This window comes from Bubalus bubalis, chromosome 9, assembly GCF_019923935.1.
Source record: "Bubalus bubalis isolate 160015118507 breed Murrah chromosome 9, NDDB_SH_1, whole genome shotgun sequence".
In the NCBI taxonomy this organism is placed as follows: domain Eukaryota; kingdom Metazoa; phylum Chordata; class Mammalia; order Artiodactyla; family Bovidae; genus Bubalus; species Bubalus bubalis.
In genome coordinates this window covers 85242167-85250264 of record NC_059165.1, presented here as the reverse complement: position 1 = coordinate 85250264, position 8098 = coordinate 85242167, and the positions used below count along the sequence as shown (strand labels likewise).

At 40.0% G+C, this 8098-nt stretch overlaps 1 long non-coding RNA gene across 7 annotated transcripts in view; it reads left to right on the top strand.

The window, feature by feature from the left end:
• Window positions 1–1238: 1238 nt before the first annotated feature.
• LOC112586947 overlaps window positions 1239–8098 on the top strand; it is a 506468-nt gene continuing 499608 nt past the window's right edge. For 3 of the 7 annotated variants that reach the window (XR_006553467.2, XR_006553471.2, XR_006553470.2), the window contains exons 1-2: window positions 1243–1442; window positions 4347–4436. This is a non-coding gene — a long non-coding RNA (uncharacterized LOC112586947). Of the gene's footprint in view, window positions 1443–4346; window positions 4437–8098 lie in introns of all 7 variants that reach the window. The other 4 variants (XR_006553469.2, XR_006641422.1, XR_006553468.2 and 1 more) reach the window with 3 other exon arrangements.

Here is an 8098-nt window from a genome sequence, read left to right as displayed (position 1 = left end):
AAGAGTAGAAGTATTTTTCCTCCCCTGAAGACCAAAGAAGTAATACCAACTTCAGGTTGAAAATTGGTGTGACGCCCTAGAGAAGTGACAAGAGCACAGATTAGAAGGCTGGAAAGTCAGATGGAGGCACGGATGGTTTTGGAAGCTGGCCTTGAACCAAGAAAGGGTACTGATCTTGTTCTTTCTGAGTTCTATCTAGACACCTGGGATGGGGGCAGGTGGGCAGCAAGGGTGATGGGCAGATACACAGCCTTAAGGATGTGGAATTAAACTAGACCCTCAGGCTAGCTTGGGAAAAATGATAATACTTTTGACGTGGAAAAATTCTAATATTTGTTAAACTCAAAGATGAAATAAGAGAAATATACACCTATAGATTAAAAAAATAGTAACATGACATTATACTGAGGTTAAGGGGGTTTCATATTCTTAGTCTAATATGGACAGAGGGTGTTACTAGTAGCTTTATATGGTCCTTATGCCCAAGTATTTCATGACAGGAAAAAAAGAGCAAAGATTAAAAGAAAAAACAACACACATTCAATGAGCCTCCTTAAATTGCCAACTGAACTATTGTGTTGTAGAAATACTTGCATAGTCATAACAGATGGGGCCTAACTTGAAACGGTTTCTTGACAATGTTGAGATATGACCATACATTCTGAAATATTTGAAGAAATCTACATAATAAATTGGGTTTCCCTGGTGGCTCAGAGGTAAAGAATCCATCTGCCAAGGCAGGAGACCCTAGCTGAATACCTGGGTCAGGAAGATTCCCTGAAGAAGGAAATAACAACACCTTCCAGTATTCTTGCCTAGGAAATCCCATGGATAGAGGAGCCTGGAGGGCTACAGTCCATGGGGTCGCAAAGAGTCAGACACGACTGAGCAACTAAACAACAACAACATGATAAATTGCAGATACATTCCCAGTAAGGGGATGTGCAGAGGGAAAGGCAGGAACCCTGCAGGTATTCTGAAAGCAGGAAGAGTCCTGGTGAAGTCTCACTAGCACAATCATTGTGCAGATTTCTCTATAGCTCTGGTTTCCTAACACTGGCAACAGGCAAGTAGTTCTGAGTCAAATCAGAAAATCTGGAAGAGGAGGCAAAGATCCTCCAATATGGGCTTTGGTGCTTTGCCCCTTTCCAGAGCAGCTGCCTCCAGCACAAGGCCCATGGCCGCCCTTGGGCCAATCAGTCTGATTAATCACCTGCAGGCCTTTATTTAGGTTCCTTTACGAGGTGCTGCATCTCACACTTCAGCATTAGCGTCACCTGGGAGGTCGGTAAAAACACAGATTGCTGCCTAGATCCCCGCGTTTCTGATGCAGTTGGTCTGCTACGGAGCCCAGAAGCTGACCTTTCTGACAACTCCCCTGAAGGGGCTGTTGCTGCTGGTCTGGCGACCACCCCTGAAGAGTCGCTGCTTTAATACCAGAGGTATTTTTATAGTGAATTTATTTAACAAAAGGGAATGATTTTATGTAATCCTGGAGTATGCGTGCCATTTTTTTTTTCACTGCTTAATGCGGAATGTTTATAATGTTTTTAAAGATCTCTGAATCACCAAATCACTGAATCTCAGGTGTGGGACACACCTTACAGGGCCAGATTTTCTGATGTCCTATTCCCCCCCTTTTCTTTATTGGGCTTAGGTATAATTTTAGCCTTTGTGTTCCAACCCAGTATCCCTGGATTTTGATTAAGACTGGCTTTTTGTGTAGCCAGTTGTTTATCAGTGACAGGCTCTCTTGTTTGATCATCTATTTTTTCCTCTGTGAACATGATATAATTCTTGCAGATGAGAATCCAGTCTAATTCCTTCTTTTTTCTAGCTCTGAAAATTCTTTTTTCTCCAGGTTTATGACAGCTTTGTATCAGTTACTTTCTGTCATTGGGCCTTCCCGCTTGCTTTAATACTTTGCTTGTTTGTTTTCATCATATATATATATATTTTTTTTTTTACTTTGCTAAAATGTATACAAAGTTCACTGTTGTAAGAAACTTAAGGCATTCAATTAAGTGGCATTAAGTACATTTATAATACTGTACTGCCATGACCACCATCTTTTCTCAGAACTTCTTCATCATCTCAAACAAACTGTGCCTATTAAAAATAGCTTTTCATTCTTCTCTCCTCCCAGGTCCTGGTAATATGTATCTACTTTCTGTCTTTATGAATATGCCAATTTCAGGCCCTTCATTGTGAAATTCTACAATATTTGTGTCTGGTTTACTTCACTGACTATAATGTTTTCATGATTCATCCCTGCTGGTTTTTATAATCTGTGTTTCTTCTTAGTTCTCTGCAAAAAAGCCTACATTTTTCTAGTACTCTTTTCCAAAGGAAAGCTCTTCCTTTTATTCTTAGGACCACCCCTGTTCCCCTCTCCCACTTTTCTTTTGAAAACACTCTCCCTGTCATGAAAGTGAGGATTCTAGAATCCTTTTGTGTGGCTTTTGCTAGCAGGTGAGTGGTTACGTGCACTGATTATTCGTCCTGTGACTCATGTGGAGTAAGTCACTGAAATCTCTAACATCTTGTTCCACAACCAGCCACAGCAGGTAGAATTTTCCCAAAACCTTTTAGGTGTTTCTTAGAATTTTGCCAAGAACTCTCTTTCTAGATCTTCTAGAAGTAATCTTTAAACAGAGGGGAAATAAGGATAAAATTACCTTTGGAAATTGTTTTGCTTGGACTTTATCTGCCAGTCAGCTAGCATCCTGTCATTTACATAGCTATTTTCCCCCCTCAAATAATGAGTAAAGAAAGGAGACACTAGGAGTTGTGAAAAAGCTGAGCGAATAGGAGAGTCTTTTAGTCACCTTTACCTGTATTTCGTTGCATACACAGGCTGTGACTTATCTGGCTGCAGCAGCATCTGAGTCTCTGCCAAAGGCGGGGAAACTCCAATAATCTGCTAGATACGGTTGGAACAGGGTCATATCACAGCTTTTGATTACATATGAGCTCAGGTTGTGTTTCACTTTGTTCAAGTTATGGAGCAGGTAAGGGTGCCTTCAAGGAAAGTAAATATAATAGGTACAGCCCAAGTACTAGATCAAAAGAAATTGTTTCCATCAATAACAGTGGATTCCTTTTCCATCATTTGAAAGTCACATTAACTTATAAATTGCTTGAAAATTAGGCTTGTGTTCAACTGCTGCCCAACTCTCAGTTGGATATCAAGCCTGCAATGAATCCCAAAGTAATTTTGTTCATTTTTGTTCATAGTGATCTCACTGATAAAAATACATATATATATACATTTATATATATAACATAAATATACATATATACATAATCAACTGTATACACATAGTTTGGAAAAGCCAGAGTAAATACTAGTTTCTTTTTTCTTTTAAAAAATTGCTATTGGTGCTAATTAGTGAATGATGGTTTAATAAGTAGCATTTTCTTTTCTTTTGTATATGACAAACTTCATGTTCTCAGAAAAAAAAGAAATTATGTGTTTTTACTGGATTTGCAATTCAATAAGCTAAGCGTGGCTTCATTTTCAAGTTCAAAGCTACTTAGGGAAAAGGAGAAACATAAATAACATTGTGTGTTCCTTTTGTAGGACATAAAATAGGAAGTACTTTAGCCTTGCCCATTTCATTTTGCCTCCATCCTGATATTACATTTCCTACCCATCGTCATGCATTTAGAAAACTATGTTTTAAAAAATGGCTTACACTACAGAATCAAGGAATGAAGAGATGATTGTAAGAATGGAACTTTAATCTCTCTGTCTTGAAACTTTACTTCTAATTAAGAACCTGAAACATTCCGTCCACGTTGTAGCTATATTTTCTAGCATGGAGCTTCTTAATAGATAAAAAAATTTCCTCTGTATTTCTAGTTCTTTTTTCAATCTCTTATACTTGGAGTACTAAAATAATCTGATTTAATGCAGTCAAACCAATATTTGAAAGAAACTTTGTTAAGCCCTGCTTCCTATTTGAAGGTTAGCAAGCCAAGTTCTTTCTCACAAAAAGTTCATAATTTGGCAAGGCTATGTGGGGGACAGGGTAATGACATGAGGTAAATAGACACATATGGTTTAAATGAATGCTAAGAAATGGCACCAGGGGCTCTGGCTCTGGGGGTTTAAATGGGGAAACAGATCAGGTACTCCAGAAGAGATAAGAAAACAGGTGGTAGCATTTGAGATGGGTTTTCATTCTCACAGTTGAGTGTGCATCAGGATTGCCTGGAGGACTTGCTACAACACAAATTGCTGGGCCCCACATTCAGCATTTTTGATTCAGTAGGTCTGGGGTGGGGTGTAAGAATTTGTATTTCTAACAAGTTCCCAGGTGATTCTTGTCCTGCTTACTCAGATACAGCACTTGAAGAACCATTGCTCGAGAGAGATGGGAAAAGAACAGAGGGTGTTTGATCCAGAGAAAGAGAATGGGCAAATTTGAGAGGTAAGAAACTGAAGGACACTTTGAATGATAATAATGATGAATGCTAGCTTTTTTGCCAGTGAGAAGATGAAGTTACAGAGAGGTTAAAGAGCTTAAAGTCATAGACCTAATAAGCATCAGAGTCAGGGTTTGAACCTATGGAGTCAGCCACCCAGAGCTTGATGTTTCCTTGCTGTGATTAATAGTTGAAAGCAGTACATCTCGACTGACACAGACGTTTTTTAGGCAGTAATGAGAGTTAAGGCTTAGCATGCAGGTTGCAATTATATTTCAGAGGCTTTAAGTACCAGGTTAAGGGATTTTGTATTTAGGATGTTAATAGAGATGTATTCAGCTTTTCTTTTTTTTTTTGGATTGGGATTGATTGAGTAGCAATGTACATAATCAAGAGAGACGAAAGGATGGAAACCTAGTTTGAAGTCGTATTTAACAACCCAAGTAGGGAGTTCTCTGGTGATCCGATGATTAGGTGCTTTCACTGCTAAAGGCTTAGGTTCAATTCCTGGTCCTGTGAGCCATGCGGCAGGGCCCAAAAATAAATAAATAAATAAAAATAAAAAATAGCCCAAGTGAAAGAAAAGGGCAACTGCAATTGAAATGGAAGTGGACTGGGTGGGGATAAGAGATCCTTTGTGGGTTGGCTATGCTTGTGATTCCCAGTCCTTCTACCAGCTGTGATTCCATGGTTTGAAAATTTTGGCTTATGACATAAACTGCATTTAACTTAACAAAGAGAAATGTGTTCTATCTGAGATCATTCTTTTTCCCACTGTCACACATCCAGATGGTAACTAAGAGTCCATAATTATCAAGAGGTCAAAATCCCAGCATTGTCCCCGTTGTGATAAGCACCAAGGTTGAACAAGTGAGCAGACATTTAAAAATATTTTATTGCTTTCAGTTGCAGGTCTTTGTCACAGGCCTGCATCCAAGGTCAATCACATAAATGTTTAAAATTTAAGTCCGATCTACAATCATGTTTCTAGAAATTCTTCTGACGCCATAAAAAGCCAGTGGAATGTTTTCATAATCCTGAGATAATAAGTTACCATACTGACATAAAATAATTCCAGCCAAAACAAAGAAATCCATGTGGTTTTATGGGTAAATACATAATGTACATCAGGCACTTGAAAAATTGAATACATCGTCCCTGTCTTTATGCTTCTAATAATACAGGCTTTTGCGACCTGATAATGAGTTTGGGGCTCATGAATAGAAGTCAAGAAATATTCTCTAGTTTGAGGTCTGGCGTTCTGGAGGCAGCTGGAGAGAACTGACCAAGACAGAAAGTTTGGAGAAGGGCCCCATTTGGAGGAGCTGGTTCTTAATTGGGTGTGGTTCAAGACAGGCATGCTGGGATGTCTTTTTAACTCAGTACCCAAAGGCAGGATATCATTACCAAAGAGCCCTTAGGAAAATAAGGAATATTGAAACTTTGAGGAGTCCAGAAAAACCCAATTGGTCTTTCTCTCCAATGTGAAATATGTTAACCTGATAAACTTCTAGAATGCCATTTTCAGGTAAAATAAAACTTTTCTAATATAGATCTAACAGTTCCACTTCAAACTTTCTGTCACTGCTAAATACCCGCAAACCTCATGAAGAAAATTTTGAAAGATGGAAGTTTCTTTTAGGTGTAATAGTGAGAGCCCACGTGTATGTGGTTGTGAAATAGTTAAGCACCAGGCCTTCAGTAACTGCAGCTTAAAAGCACTCAGCAAAGGGATAGATTTCTGCACAATAGCATCTGCTTTCTTCCTCACTTGAGCAGCCAACCTGGAAGTCAGTCCTCCTCACACTGCTAAAGGCCAGAGTGCATGAGAGGGAAGTCATGCACAGAAGCAGGTACTTTTTTAGAAGGCCTGGGAAAGGAGACTTTTTCTAAGTTCCAGTATCTGTTCCATAGATATTAGGAAGAGTAATATCTAGAGCTATAAATTTAAGTTGTTGTTGTTCAGTTGCTCAGTCATGTATGGCTCTTTGCAACCCCATGGACTGCAGCATGCCAGGCTTCCCTATGCTTCATCATCTCCTGCTGCTGCTAAGTCATTTCAGTTGTGTCCGACTCTGTGTGACCCCATAGACGGCAGCCCACCAGGCTCCCCCATCCCTGGGATTCTCCAGGCAAGAACACTGGAGTGGGTTGCCATTTCCTTCTCCAGTGCATGAAAGTGAAAAGTAAAAGGGATGTTGCTCAGTCGTGTCCGACCCTCAGCAACCCCATGGACTGCAGCCTTCCAGGCTCCTCCATCCATGGGATTCTCCAGGCAAGAGTACTGGAGTGGGGTGCCATTGCCTTCTCCTCATCATCTCCTGAAACTTACTCAAATCCATGTCCATTGAGTTGGTGATGCCACCCAACCATCTCATCCTCTGTTGTCCCTTTCTCCTCCTGCCTTCAATCTTTCCCAGCATCAGGGTCTTTTCCAATAAATCAGTTCTTCTCATCAGATGGCCAAAGTATTGGAGCTTCGGCTTCAGCATCAGTCCTTCCAATGAATATTCAGGGTTGATTTCCTTTAGGATTGACTGATTTGATCTCCTTGCAGTCCAAGGGACTCTTAAGAGTCTTTTCCAACACCACAATTTGAAAGCATCAATTCTTCCATATTCAGTCTTCTTTATGGTCGAACTCTCTCATCCATACAATTACTCACATATATTTGGAAACTGGATTTTGGAACATTTACCATCAAAGATTCTGAATATGCCCTGCAAATTAGCAAGTCAACCTTGCTGAAGCAAATAGCAACACTGACACATATACTAAGGTAGGAAGTGAAACAGCACAAAAATAGGGAAATAGCAGCAGATAACATATCACCAAGATGATGAAGCAAGAGGGGACACAAAAGACCATAGTTGCTATGTTTATTCTTAGTCACACATAGCTAGATGTAGCAGGTGTATTTTTAGCTACACATACCTAAATGAGTCACCATTCTCTGAGGAAAAAACAGAAAAAAATGCTAAAGGGGAGTAACTGCAAGCTGCCTATCACTTATAGCGACTATATGTATGTATTTGCTTAAGATAGCTGCTAAGGAAGCTCTCTTTAGTTTGTTCCTCAGTAGGGGCTGAGTCATTAATGATTAGGTTTTCGCTTTCCTTATGGAGCTTCATGGGAATTTCTGGGTACTGTTAACCAGAACCAGGTGGGTCCAAGATGCAGCCAAGGCCTTGGTACCAGCACAGAGAAATGCGGGAGCATCCCTGTGTGCCTTAAGCCGCAGGACCACCCAACCAGGGTTTGTGCAGCCCTGGAAGCTGGCAGAGCAGAGCCTGGGACAAATAGGAGATTTAGGAATGAACCTTTAGTTCAAGGTTAACCAGAGAGACTGCCACTGGGTAATGCACGCTATCGAATCTTGTAATTAAAAGGGTTTCCTGTGTGGTCACCTGAAGTAGTTACTAAACAGATTGCAGGAAACAACATGCAGCATTCTGCAGATACTTTGCAATTACTTTATACCATCACCATGCAGTCAAAAGACAAAGAGAAAACGCAGGGAGAAACTTTTAACAGCAATTTGTAGCAAAGATGTCAGGAATAAGAACACAGTGCTTGTTACCACTGGCTCTTATGTTAATCACCTAATTGCAAATTGGCTTTCATTAATGTCTGGATAGCATATTCAAAAGCAGAGACATTACTTTGC